Genomic DNA, 14775 nt, shown 5'->3' with positions numbered 1-14775 from the left:
TTAAGCTACACACATCCCATTAAGAAAGCAAGCCAGTGGCAGAGACTGCTTATTTCACTGGCTTCCAGAAATGCCTCTAGTCCTAACACGGAAATAGGTAGCCATGCTATTAACACATGAGCCTGGTTTTCTCTCTCTGTTTCAATTTCCTTGTCTCTAAATCCAGGTGATAAAACTTGCACTTCCTTCCACCACCCCTAAGTCATGAAAAAGTTGGGAAATTAGAGGTATTAAATTTTGTAATTTTTTTTTTCACAGCAGGAGGTACAGATGCTATCTATATAAAGCATGCTTTAGTAATCTCCTTCTCACTTTTGGAGGGGCCATTTGTTTCTTGGAAACTTGTCGGAAGACCTCTCAGGTTAGCTCCTTACATTAAGAAACCTTCTAATAAGGTATCAAAATCACAAATAGCTCATTATGCCCAAAACAAACCTACCAAGCTATAAGAAAATCTGGAAAATGAGAAGGATGCACTAGATAGAGGTTTTTAATCACACTTTTCTAGCACACTGGTAAATCACAACCCAATTATAATGTAAGTTGTAAGTAATTTCTTACTAATAATTGTCTAAGTACCATGTTTATTGTAATAAACATCTGTTAGTTTCGCCCACCCAGCCTCCTGGTTTCTGGTAACAGCCCCTCAATTTTCCTTTGGGGAATACCACACACCCACTCTTAGACTATGTGGTTCAGATAAAGCTGATCCTAAACTCCACCCCTGTACCCCCCATGGTGGAGAGAAAATATACAGTTCCAGCCAATCAGCACACCCCATTGACCCAAAACCAGGGGCTGATTCAGGAAGAGCGGGCAGGCACCGCTTCCGAGTCATTCCAATGAGTCTTAATCCTAGGATTTATGCTGGAACTATTGGGAAAATAAAGCTTTCTTTTCACAGAGGGTGCTAAGCTTTGCAAATACAAGCCTAAAGGCTGCCAGCAGCCATTTATCACTCATGAAGAGACTCTGTCTGAAAACATCAATACAAAGAAAAGCAGAACTTGGAGATGGATAGTGTAAATCTTGATGAAACAGTTTGAGCCCCTGGATCCAGCCATGACTGAAGCATCTGCTCCTGGACATTGTCTTATTACATAAGTCTGTAAATTTTAACTGTTGCTAAAGTCGTTTTGGGTCAAGGTTTTATTATATATAAAGATTCTGAGTTTGTATTTTTGGAAAATAAATTGAATGAAAAAAAATTGAATGAAGTCAAGGTTACTCTCTCAGCCCCTGGGTGGCTCAGTCCATTAAGTGTCTGCCTTTGGTTCAGGTCATGATCCCAGGGTCCTGGGATCAAGCCCTGTGTCAGGCTCCTTGCTCAGTGAAAGTCTGCTTCTTCTTCTCCCTCCCCTCCCTTGTTCTCTTTCATTCTCAAATAAATAAAATCGAAAAAAAAAGAAAGAAAGAAAGAAAGGAAGAAAGAAAGAAATCAAGGTTACCTTCATAATAACATCTCTCTTGCTTACAGTCTGATGTGCTTTTTTGAGTGAGAAAAGTAAGAGCCAACACCAGCAATGGCATTTGACCTACAGTTTAGGTGCCTCTTAAAGTGAGAGACCAAAAATCTGAGCTGGCCAAAGTAATATGTCCTGTTCTTGACCATGATTCTTCTGAGAGTCTTCGTAAGACAAAGGCTGAAAACCTCTTTCCTGTGTTATTTCTCAAGGTTCCTTCCAGATTTCTGTCTATAACTTTTTAGATTTCCCAAAGCACTTTCCTGCTCAACACACAGGCACATGTGCCCTTTACACAAGCCTAGGCACCAAACAGAAGTTATGATACCACTTGACAGACAAAGAAATTGAACCTAAGATGCAGGGACCTGCCCAGCCCCAGAGCAGGAGAGAAACTCAGGTTTGCTCATTCTAACCAGCGACCTTTCTTCATCCTGCGAGGGCAAAATGAGATCATAAATAGGAAAGCACTTTGGAAAGAAGGAAACTCTATGGATGCCAGATGTATTACTATAAAGCCAAACCTAAGTACAGAATGACCTTGTTATCACCCCTGGAGTGGGGATGCTTACAGATCGGGCCTGCTTAATCTCCTGGTCCCCTGGGGAGAGCATCTGCAGCTTTCTCCAGCAGGGCTAAGTCTTGCATGTTCCTGACATCACTTTCTCCAGAGGGGACCCATCAGGAAGAAAAGAGTGACAGCTCCTTCATTCCTTGAAAACATCACCCCCCCAGTTATGCCCAACTCAAGCCAATCCACACGTCAGAGGGTAATAGCGTAGATGTCAGGATTCAAAATTTATAGACAGTGTGGACATGTGTGATGGTTTGTTTGGGGAAATGGATTCGTCATGTGCAAGATATATGGCACCAGATAAAACATCCTGACAATATTACACACTTGGGGATGGGGGTGCACGAGCATATTATTTTGAAAGCACACTGTTATGACATTTAAAAATTCCAGAGTGAATGCTGAGCAGATCTAGAGGCTGATGTGATGCGGGAACACGCAGCTGTGCAGGACCATGAAGAATGAGCCGTTTTGCATCACAAAGTGCATTTTTCAGTTTCTTCTCCCTCAAATCACGGAGTTCAGAGCATTTTAAGCAAATGTGATTGGGGTCTATTTAAAAGTGTGTAATGTAAAAGTGATAATAAAGACTCGTTTTTGAAATGTTAAAAATACGAATACTCTTAAATTAAGACTTTGTTCAAAGTTGCAAATTTTTTAACCTGAAAGCCAGTGAATTGGAAACTGCTTATTCTCTTGCCAGCTGGCCAACATAAAAGGCCACCATCCTTGGTTAGGAGGAGCCTTGGATCATGAGGATTGTTTGTTTTTTACTTACAAGAGGTCTTACAAAGTACAACTCTCATAAAAAAACTTCCCTATACTCAGATGCACTAAATGTATTAGAGGGCTTGTTATGTGCAGGCTTTCGCACATCTGGTACTTGAAACTTCACGACAGCCTAAGAAATAGGTAATAACACCCTAATTTTACAGAGGAAAAACTAAAGGCATAGAAGATTTGAGTCACTTGCCCAAGGTTATATGGGAAGGAGGGTTCAGAGGGAGAACCCAAAGGCAGGGCTTCTATCTAACCCCTCATACACGAGCACCTCAACTCAAAAGAGATGGAAGGGGCAGCCCTGTGGCTCAGCAGTTTAGTGCCGCCTACAGCCCAGGGCCTGATCCTGGGGACCCAGGATCGAATCCCACGTCAGGCTCTCTGCATGGAGCCTGCTTCTCCCTCTGCCTGTGTTTCTGCCTCTCTCTCTCTCTCTGCATCTCTATAAATAAATAAAATCTTAAAAAGAAAAGAAAAGAAAAGAACCACCTATCTATGCTTAAGGAAAAGCTTAAGAGCATTTCTTCTGGAAGAAACTGTCATTCATCCAACTTTCCCTTCCTGGAATGCTAGGGAGTCTAACCAGACTGGACTTCTCAGGGCTTGGCCTGAGCATGGAGCCAAGAGGAAGTCTGAGACCTAAATGAATGGGGAGCAAGAACCAGATACAAAACCAAGGGTCAAAAAATAAATAAATAAATAATTAAAAATTTAAAAAAAAACAAGGGTCAGCTAAGAAGATCGGGCAGTAACAGTAAGAGAGGAAAGGCCCATGGAGACCCTCTGAGATAAATCTCCTCGGGGCCTACTAAGACCTGTGGGTCTGCAGGTAGGAGTAAGGGTCACTGGTTGGAACTTTGGTTTGGCTTTTAATCCTTTTGCAACACAATCCACACTTTATATACTGATCCCATATACAAATAAATAACTAAAACATAACTTCACAAGACAACGTTTTGCTAGATGGCTTGTATGCTGTTATTTTATCTCTTTTATTTCATTTTTTGTTTCTAAAAAATGTGACTCACTAAATTGATTTCATAGCTCATTAATGGGTCATAGCTCATGGTTTGAAAGCACTGGCATGATTATATTTATATACATCCTTTGGCTATTTATTTTTTTTATCATTGGCTCTTGGCAATGCCAATGCCAAAATCTTTCAGGAAATGCAGTGTTTTAAGAAGTGTACCCTTCCCATACAACCCCTTCTCTAAGAACTGTTTCCCACTCCCCACCCCCCAGGAAGGCTCCCCAAAAGGAATGAAACTTTAGATCTGTGTATCTATAACATAATGTTTCCATTCTGGGGATATCTCATTGATCCAAAATGAACAACAGTTTCTCCCAGGAATTTGAAACTAGACCATTGAGATGATAGTTAGATGATAGGTGGTCCTTGAGACAGGGCTATAACATATAGTTGTATGGGTTGTGGACTACACAATGTTAGGGATTGCCAATCTCATAGAGCATAGTGTGAAAGGTGCCTCCTAGAGTTGCTTAGTGTATAAAATGTACAATTCTATGTGACAACCCTGCTAGAGTTGGAAGTTCATTAATACCAGGGATAAAATAGCCATATTCTAACATTTCCATGTAAAACAAAGTGAAAAGCATTTTTATGAAACTACCAGGGAGGCCTGAGTGGCTCAACGGTTGAACGTCTGCCTTTCACTCAGGGCGTGATCCTGGGATCCAGGATGGAATCCCACATCGGGCTCCCTGCATGGAGCCTGCTTCTCCCTCTGTCTATGTCTCTTCCTCTCTCTCTGTGTTTCTTGTGAATAAATAAATAAAATCTTAAAAAAAAAAAAAAAGGAAATTACCAGCTAGAATCAGAAATCATTTGAGTTAAAGAATTATCTCTGTATAGGAAAGTACCTTGATAAGTTGGTGCCAAGACATCAGGGGAGGAGGGAGGCCACACTGCTGGAGACAAAGAGAAATATTTCTTGTGTTTCTCCTAAAATGGAGAAAGAGTTGAATAATGCGATATTGGGAGGAAGCTGGTAGGCCAGTGCCTGAAATGCCAATCTATAAGCAGTAGTGAAACCTCACATAAAAATGACACTGGAAACATGAAGAAAATGGGTAATTTGGGTTTACCAAAACTTCTTTCCAAAAGACAAGGGTAGGTTTGTAATAGATATCTTGTTTAGCCACATGGGTTGGGGTGAGCCACCAGAGCATGGCTGCACAACAGAGAAGTGGTTTTTTTTTTTCTTTTTAAAAAAGATTTTATTCATTTTATTCATGAGACACACACACACACACACACACACACACACACACACACAGAGGCACAGACACAGGCAGAGGCAGAAGCAGGCTCCCTACAGGGAGCCGGACATGAGACTCCATCCTGGGTCTCCAGGATCAGGCCCTGGGCTGAAGGCAGCGCTAAACCGCTGAGCCACCCAGGCTGCCCCAGATAAGTGGTTTTAAAAGAACTTCCTTGGAGGGTGGATCAAGCTAACCACAATTGTCTTATTTTACTTACTGAGCTGTGCATGTTTGGGGCTGGAGTAGAATTGCTCAGGAGGACAGCAGAGGCCAAGTGTGAGCCTCATCCTTTGCTTCCCTGCAAAGCACCACATCAGACATGGCTTCCCTTCCAAATAATGATTTTAGAAGACATCATATTATTAATATTTCCAGAGGGTCAGATTGTTGATCTGTCCATAGTATCCAAGAGCTTTTGTCTGGTTTTGGATATATTTGTATTTGGAAGGAGCAAGAGGGAGATAGCAGTTATGTGCTAAGGAGAGAAGTTCAGACGAGATGACTGAACGAGGTGTGTGACTTAAGAATGACAACCCCTATGGTTTTGTTTAAGGTTTGCACCACCAGAGTTGTAAGTGCTTCCTCCACTTCTTCCTCACCAGTCCCTCCGTACAAACTTTCCTGCTTGTAAGTAATTTGCGTGAGGGTGTACGTGTCGTATATATACATGTGAGTCAGAAAAGGGTCTGTGTTTCAAGTCTGGTCACTGTGGAACAGAACAGAGATCATATGAGCTGAAGAACTAACTAACTAACTCAAGAGTTAAGGAATCTGTAAGATCCATTGGGAATTCGGAGACATTGTGGAAAAGGCTTGGGAGACCCATAGAACAAGGAATTGAGAGTTTATTCTAGTTTCACCTAGAACTCAAGGAAAAGGGATATTTCAGTTAACATCTGGGTTACATACAGCAGAGCAATGAATGCTACTCTTCAGAGAGAGAGAGAAAGGGTTAAGCAGATGACATGGAGAGACCACGCTGCTTCTTGTATTAATTGAGTAGGCTAAGCTGTGGTAACAAGTACACAAATTTATAATTACTCAAAGACAATAGTTTATTTTTCACTTACTCAACATTTTGAAGACAGCTCTTTTCCATTGATGATTCAGAAACTCAGGCTCCTTCCAACTTGTGGCCATACTATCCCTTAGGGTCCAGGACCTCATCATTATCTATGTCCAGCCAACAGAAGGGAGATGCAGCAAGGAGGGAACACAAAAACTTCTTGACCTGGAAATGGCCTGTATCACTTCCACTCACATTCTGTTGGCTAGAACTCACTCATAGTATGTATAACCTAGGAATTGTGATCTAGTTGTGCATTCAAGAAGAGAAAAATAGCTTTTTTAGCAAGCGGCCGTCACGCCCTACTCAAGGCTCAAGGAAGGCAACCCAGAGCTCCATTCAGTCACTACAACTACTTCAAAGTCTGAGACTCTTGAGAACACAATATCTTCTCAATCTTCCCCTTACAGGTGGCTTCTCACAGTCCAACAATTTATTAACTAAAAGACCAGTCATCTGCTCCTCTAACCCACATCCACCATATTCCATGGGGGAACAGAGACTTGATAACTTCAGTAAGACTCTCATTTAGAAAAAGGAAGAATGGGAAAGAGTCTTTGGTTAACAGCATGATGGATCCTACTAGGTGGGCAGGGTGAAGCCCTTCTGCCTACTAAGTGGGAGTAAGTGCTTTGCTTGGTCCTTTAATCTGTTCTCTGGGAGGATTTCATTGTCTATTTTTCTCTAAGTCCTCTTATTCCATCCTCCTGGATATCCTTCCTTGTCCATCATCATTTTTGGCCACTTCTGAAGTATATTCTATGAAAGCTGTACTGCCTTCATAGCCCACTTTCTTCTCATGCAAATTTAGGAACAAAGAGTAAGCTCGACCAATTAGAGATGATTTCATACCAGCTTCTGACTTCTTTTGTAATATGATTCCCTCCAAAACTTAGTAAGCTTCTCATTTATTTGCTTCCATTGAAATTCAAGTGCCAGTAACCACACCCAGAATTTTTTCCTGGACATGGTTCTGAAGCCTAAATTATTTTTTTCCTCCTCTCCATAGCTCTCTCTGAATTTAATGGCAACTACCTTGAGGCCATCTGAATAGACTTGAGTGGAAAGGCTACACCTTTAATCTGATTTTTGCTGCAGGGGCTGAGCTGCTATATTTAACTGAGGATTTTTAATGGGGTTTTGTTCTCTCTAAGTCTAAGGTTTAATTTTTTTTTTTCCTTCTAGCCTTATTTCTTTCTGTTTGGGATCCAGAATCAATAGGCTTTTCCAGATTGGGGGGCTGTCTTCATGCCTTTCATTTCTGCTTATAAACTGGTCAATTATTGCCAGGGACCATATTTTTCTAGCAGTGTAACTTGTTATAAGCAACAAGGAGCTCAAATCTAACACATACTAACATTCTGTCTCTTTCGAATGATTTCCCCTAGAGCTACGGCTCATCTTGGTTCTGCGTTCCAAATGATTGTGGGCAACAGTTTTAACATGTATTTTGCCACTGCATAATATGGGTCACCATTTTTGCAGCCTACTCTATTTTCTTGTCTCTCATGGCACAACTACTAAGTAAATGCCATATATTTTAGGTGTTTCTTACAATATCACTCCCTCTCTAACACTGATTCCTATATTGCTTCAGGAAGGTAAACTGTTATTAAAAATAAACCCAAAATGTATAATGATTTGAGCAAAATAGAAATTTATTTCTCCTCACGTAACAGTCTGAGGCAATCATTCCTGGTTGTTGGATGAAGCCCCTGCACAGTAATTCAGGAATCAGATTCCTTTGTCCTGTGGCTCTGTCCCCAACCAGAACTTCTTCATTATATGCAACTAGTCTCAGGAGGTAAGGAGACCGTAAAGGGGGCATACCTGCTTATTGGAAGGTTTGACCCAGAAGGGCTCCACAGAACACCTCCCTGTGTTCTATTGGCTAGAACTCAATCATGTGGCCATTCTCAGTTACAGGGAAGCTGGGTGATGAGTCCCTGGCTGAGCAGCCATTTTTCATTTCTCCCCTAAACCACATCTCCACACTTCCTACCTTCCTTGATGTGACCTCTTCTCTCTCTCTAGTTGTGGAGTTTGTTCTGTCAGTCCTCAGTTAAATTTCTTGAGTATTCAGAATGAGTTTATTGTTACCTAGTTGTGTTCCAGAGACAAGACAAGCCTGGCGTCCTCCTACTGGGCTGCCATCTTAGCTCCCCTCCTGAGCAGACATTTTCCAATAACAACTGTTGCATTCCAGGGATCTACAAACTATAGCTGTCAAGTCAAATCCAGCCCATTGCCTGTTTTTTAAATAAAGTTTTATTGGAACATAGCCATGCTCACTTATTTACATATTATCTGTGGCTGCTTCCACATTCTAACCACAGGGCTGAGTATCAGCAACTGAAACTATATGGCCCACAAGCCCTAACGTTCCTATTTGGGCAGCTTTGCAGAAAAATTTTGCTGACCCTAGCTTTATACTGTGGAGGCTGGAATTATTTCAACCATCTTACCACCACAAGGGGGAGTCTGGAACTGCTGGGGCCCCCAAATGACAGCTGAAAATAAGCCAATCAAACAGAAGGCAGAGCCTGGAGATGGAGAGAAACCAAGTCCTGTTGACCTAATTTGAGCTATGAAGCCAGCCACTCCTGAAGCCAACCCAGCCTTGGGCTTTTTAGTTAGTTGATCTGATACATTTCTTTTTTCACTTAAACCAATTTGAACCGAGTTTCTGTCTCAACAGAAAGGGCCCTAACTGATAAAACCTCTCCTACCTTAGCAATGGCAGGGAGTGGGCTAGAAAGCGATGTTTATCTTATACTTAAGAAAAGTAGCAAAACTTCACTCTGACTTAGCACACCAATTGGTCAGCTTGAGCTATGGACAAGTGCTACTGAGGCATAACCAACATGTGACACTTCCCCAATTTAACCCTGGAAAGCTATTGAGTCACTGATCACTGGGAGCTTCCCTTGAATATTTCATGTCTCAGTCTGAGCGGATCGAATTTCTCAAAGCAGTGAACGTGAAAGGCAAGGGTTCAGCAAGGCAGCTGCTTAATCATCCCTCAGCCCTAGGAGACCTTGAATAAAACCTGGCCAAGAAACAGAGCAGAGATTTTTTTTCAGTCTGGCCTGTCCTGGAAAGGCCCTGTGTCATCTACACAATGAAACATAATAAGTAGTCTCTCTTCCAGGACGAGCCCTCAGAGTTCTCTGCAGGTGCACTGGCAGAGCATGGAGGGGTTGGCAAAGGGCAGGTGGCTTTGTTCCCCCTGCTGCCTCTTCCTTAGAAGTTGCTCATTACAGAGTGAAACGGTGGTGTTATATAACATGAACTCAGCCTAATTCCACTAGAGGAAAAGGAAAAGCAAAATATCTCATTGTCCTCAACACATAGCAGACAGAGAGACCACATATAGGATTCTTTAGACCTTGACAGATGGGCAGGGCATAGAAGTCATAATATGCCCTGATTTCCAGTGAGGTGCCCCTTATGAAGGCAAACACTTGTTATATGATGAGTCTTCTAGGGTAGGTTAGCAAAGCCTGTATTTCTAATAATTTTTGGCATTGGCCAAGCAGCCTCCCTCCATGGATCTCCAAGAGCTTTGCAAAACATTTGCCGCAAAATAACTTTACACATGCACATACACACATACAACCACACATACTCTTTAGAATCTCCCTTATGAGTAAGTGAAAAATAATTATACACACTCCCTTTTAATTAACAAGCACATACTCCTATAACCACTTATCTCCTGTGACACGAGTAAGAATTACATCACCCAGGAGATGGAAATGTTTCCGGATGCTTTTTAACCCTTTGTAAAAGTATGGGAATGCTGTGTACACAATGTGATTTCCGAGAAGAAGTATGTAGAGCAAGAATATTATATTCCACTGAAGCACAAAAATGCAGAAGCCCTGGAGGCCATGAAGGTGTGGACAGCCCTGTGTAGCAACACCTAGCTGAGCTCAATCACATGTGTCTAGGTACCTCGTCAGAGTCAATTGATGGGGTCTCAGGATTGGCAGCAGATCAGAGGAAGTTTGACTCAGGGACAGAAACAGTAGGTAGACCATAAAGAAAGTTTAAATCATGATCATCTAGGGGAAAAAACACAGGGTGAAGCTAGAGATGCATAGGTGAGGAGAGAGGCTAGTTCATGTGTAGAAAACTAAGTCAGAACCTGAGAAGGTCGGGTATGGAGGTCAAGTGCAAGGTAAGTCAGGGCAAATGGTCCAGCAAAGAATATGTATATAATGAGAGAGAGAAGAGAGATTTATTTTCAGAAACTGGCTCCTGGGATTGTGGGGGCTGGCAGTGCTGAAATCTGTATAGAAAGCCAGCAGGCTGGAAATTCAAGTAAGAGTTAGTGTTGCAGGCTTGAGTGCGAAACATGTAGGGCAGGCCCATAGGATCTCAACTCAAGCAACATTGCTGTTAGTCTTGAGGGAGAACTCCTCTCTCTGCAGGAAACCTCAGTCTTTGCCCTTGAGACCTTCAAGAGATTAAATGAGGTCCACCCACGTTATGGAGAGTAATCTGCTTTACTCAAAGTCAACTGATCATGTTAACCATGTCTACGAAGTACCTTCCTGGCAACATCTAGACTCGTGTTTGACTGCACACCCAGGCATCATAGCCTAGCCAGTTGACACATAAAATGAACCATCACATGGTGTTTAATGGCACCCAACAGAACCAGATGCTTACTAAGTTCCTTACATCATAGAGATTTAAGGCTAGGAGAGACTCTATGCATGAGGAACTTAAAAAAACAAAACAAAACAAAACAGGCATTGGTGAACAATGACTCTTGGGTCATCCAAAGAGAAGCAAGGACTTAGGGATCCTAAACCCCAGTCCAGTGCTTTTTCTCCAACTCTGGAGCTTGGCATCCTGAGCCCCAGTGCCAACACCCACACAGTTTCTTTTTTGATCAAACTTGGTTGGGTGTAAAAACAGACATATGCCTTTAAATTAGAGCCAGCTAGATCACATTCTAATCATCCAAATATCTATTTCTTCAATAACTTCAGGAGGAAGTTAGGGATAGCAGAGGCTAAGGACAACAACAAAACGCAAGAGTTTCCAAGAGTCTGGAAAACATATGTGCACTTGGAGCCTTGCCCTTATGGGTTTTAATTCTGAGTCAACCTCATCTAAGCAGCAATTACTCTGGGGATTTTCATTTGCACCTATGTTCATCTATTTGCAAAAAATGAGTTTCATTGACATGGGCCTGCTTGTCATGATAGAGTTGTTTACTTTCCCAATTTTTTAGGGCTAAAACGGCAAAATCGGCTTGTTTCTAACTTTCTGTGAATGAAATAACAGTGCTCGCCATGTAGAACCATCTGGCCCATGCACAGCATGGATTGTTTGCATCAAACCCTTCCTGGCATCCCTCTGAGGTCAGAATCCTCCTATAGCTGTGGTGCCTCCAGAAAGTGCTCAGAGCCACAAAAAAATTTGGCAAAAATAATCCACAAGAGCATCATGAATGCAAGAACCCTTTCCACAACAGAACAATTATCAGAGAAGCCAGGCACTTTTCTGAGGGAACCAGGGTGTACTTGAAGAAATCACTCAGAGACCAAGGCAGAGAGAAACGATCTGCTACCTTCTCCCAACTTGGCTTGCTTTTATTTCTCTAAAATCACAGTTTGCAATGTGTGGGTGTTACCATGCTGTTTTTTCCCCCTAGCAGAAATAACAACCATGAAAACCTCCACGCTGCATTGGAGCAAGTATTTGTCAATTTGAGCGGTATGTATTGAAGAATGATGATAGCTGATTCAGTGCTTATTATGTGCCAAGGAATGTTCTGAGCATTTTACATTAACCAACTCATTGAATCCTCAAAACTACCTGTTGAGGTAGATACCATTAGTACTCTCATTTTCCTTTTTTTTTTTTTTAAATATTTTATTTATTTATTCATGAGAGACACAGAGAGAGAGGTAGAGACACAGGCAGAGGGAGAATCAGGCTCCGTGCAGGGAGCCCAGTATGGGACCTGATCCCGGGACTCCAGAATCATACCCAGAGCCCAAGGCAGGCGCTAAACCCCTGAGCCACCCAGGGATCCCCCTGTGCTCTCATTTTCTAACCGTGAAAATGAAACAGAGAGAGATTAAGTTAGAAGACTAAATTCCCAAAATAAAGGTCATAGTTCATCAGTTCTAAAACAAATTTTTGTCACGTTAGCACCACTGAAATTAGGATGTGCCCTAACAATTGATGGCACATTAACATTGAGTTCTAATTTAATTGGCATATTTTTCTTCTTTCTTAATGATGCTTAAAACTATCTATCTTTCATTTGGTGAGATAAGGGAGATCTCAAGACTTAGGCAGTTTGGTTCTGGAGTCTACGTTCTCAAGCCATGGGGGTAGAAGCAAAGGGGAAGAACAGGCTTTGATTTCAACCAGGAGTTCGGGAAGTGCCATGAATAGAATTTCCAAGAAGACCACACCATTTACATAGTTCTTAAATTGGTCATTAAAAAGCAAAACTTTACTTAGTTGGTTTTGAAGTGGAAAAAAAGCCAAGGCAGTCTAAGCTAGTTCCTTGCTCTTATTATTTTTTCTTTAATCCTCCATGCTTTTTGATAAACAAAAAGCTCATACTCGTTCACTCCCTCTGACATCCCCAGGAATTCTGATATGCTGAACTTACCATCACCCCACTCAGAGTGAAAAATCGTTGGCCTTAAGAATATCCAAAGATTTTCTTGTTCTGGGTACAATTATGCATGGGATTTGATCCACCTTTGTCGTTCCCTATCTTCTTGAGCATAATTTTATTCACACAGCACTAGATTTAGAATTTTTAAAAAGAGTGGGTGAATCAAAGGGTGAAGAAGGAGTTAGCGTGTGTGTTTGTGTGTGTGTGGTTTCAGCTTTTTGTTTGCTTCTTGCTTTGTTTTATATTTTGGGTTGATAGGAAGGAAATCACTATCTAAAAAAAGAAAGAAAATCTGTAATTTAAACCAATTTATTATTCCCAGTTTTTCTATCAACAAAACATTGATTTTTGTTGTCCAGGAAACTAGAGGGAGTTTCTGGAGAATTAATTACCTCATTCCAAACTCAGAGGTCACTAAGAACTCTCTTTTCAACTCTTGTTTTCCTAGGAAACAAAGGCCCTTCCTTGTAGCTCACCTGAGTCTCTCTCTCCAGTCTGAAACCTGAGCCTCTACTCATTCCTGGGATTTCGCACTTCCTGCTGCAAACCATATGTTAGGTTATAACGGGAAAACCCTACAGTTACAGTTGGGGAGGGTGAGGGAGAAACGATGAGGTCACAAATCCCTGTAGGAGGCAATCACAGCTCTACCCCAAAGCTGCTAGAAAAACATGTTCCAATAAATTAGATTGTTTTCATAGCCCTTCAACTTCAACATTTGGCTCTTAATGGTTGGAAGTGTCTCTACCTCTATTCTGTGTTGTAAGTGGACTCTTTCTAGACATCTGCAAAAGCTAGTGGCTAGCCTGCCCTGACCTGTAAACTGCCTGGATTTTGTTCCTTGCACCTGGAAAGTTATTTTAATTAGATGCATTTTTATTCCTCTCTTTCCTTTGGTGGAGACACCACATACACAGGGCCTGGGGGTAGGCAGGGTCTCTAGAGTCACCAACTCAGAGTAAGACGTCTTAGGGGGGTTTGGTGTGCTAAGGACCCACCTAGGATCCCAGCAGAAGATGCCTGAGGCACCCGGGTGAGAGCACCAGGGGAGAACTTCCCCTCTCCAGGGCACAAGGCCGGGAATGAAGGCATAGTGACACACACCACTGTTGGAGGGAAGACCTCAGCCCCCAGGAATACTCCAGGTGCCAGTCTGAGCCAAAAGAAAGTCATCACCATGAATGAAAACACAATTATTTTCTCTGAAGTGGAGGACAGCAGGTGTGTTTCCTTAAAAATGACTGGCAAAGAACTGATTCATGTCAGGATGGTGAGGAGAGAAAAACAGGATTTGAAACCTAGCAGACCCAAATTTGAATCCTGGCTCTGCCACGGGCTAGCTGGGTGATCTGCAGTGGATTAGTGGAGTTATCTGAACCTCTGTTTCCTCCTCTATAAAATGAAGAATACAATTTAAAGTAGGACTCTTATGAGAATTAAATTATGTAGTTACAGTGCCTGATACAAAAAGACACTGAATAAATGTTCTGCCCCTGTGCAGTGCATTATCCAGATGTTTATGACTTAATGTCTCTGCATGAGGAGATTAGGGCCACATCTTTGCTTGTGAGGGAGCATCTCTCGGAGACTGCAGTTATGCTCCGTTTTTTCCTTCTCAAGTAAGTTCTCACTTATCCCATTCTTCTTCTTCTTCTTCTTCTTCTTCTTCTTCTTCTTCTTCTTCTTCTTCTTCTTCTTCTTCTTCTTCTTTTTTAAGATTTTTATTTGTTTATTTGAGAGAAAGAGAAAGCACAGTACAGGGGAGGGGCAGAGGGAGAGGGACAAGCAGGATCCCTGCTGAGTGGAGAGCCCAATGCAGGGCTCTATTATCAGGACCCAAAGACCCAAAGATGCCTTCCTAACCTACTGAGCCACACAGGTGCCCCGACTTACCTCGTTCAACACATCTCACCCACTTTTCTCATAGTGGGACTCGGATGTTAGATCGGAG

Source organism: Vulpes lagopus, chromosome 2 (genome assembly GCF_018345385.1).
Source record: "Vulpes lagopus strain Blue_001 chromosome 2, ASM1834538v1, whole genome shotgun sequence".
NCBI lineage: Eukaryota > Metazoa > Chordata > Mammalia > Carnivora > Canidae > Vulpes > Vulpes lagopus.
Note: the sequence above shows the minus strand (reverse complement) of the source record.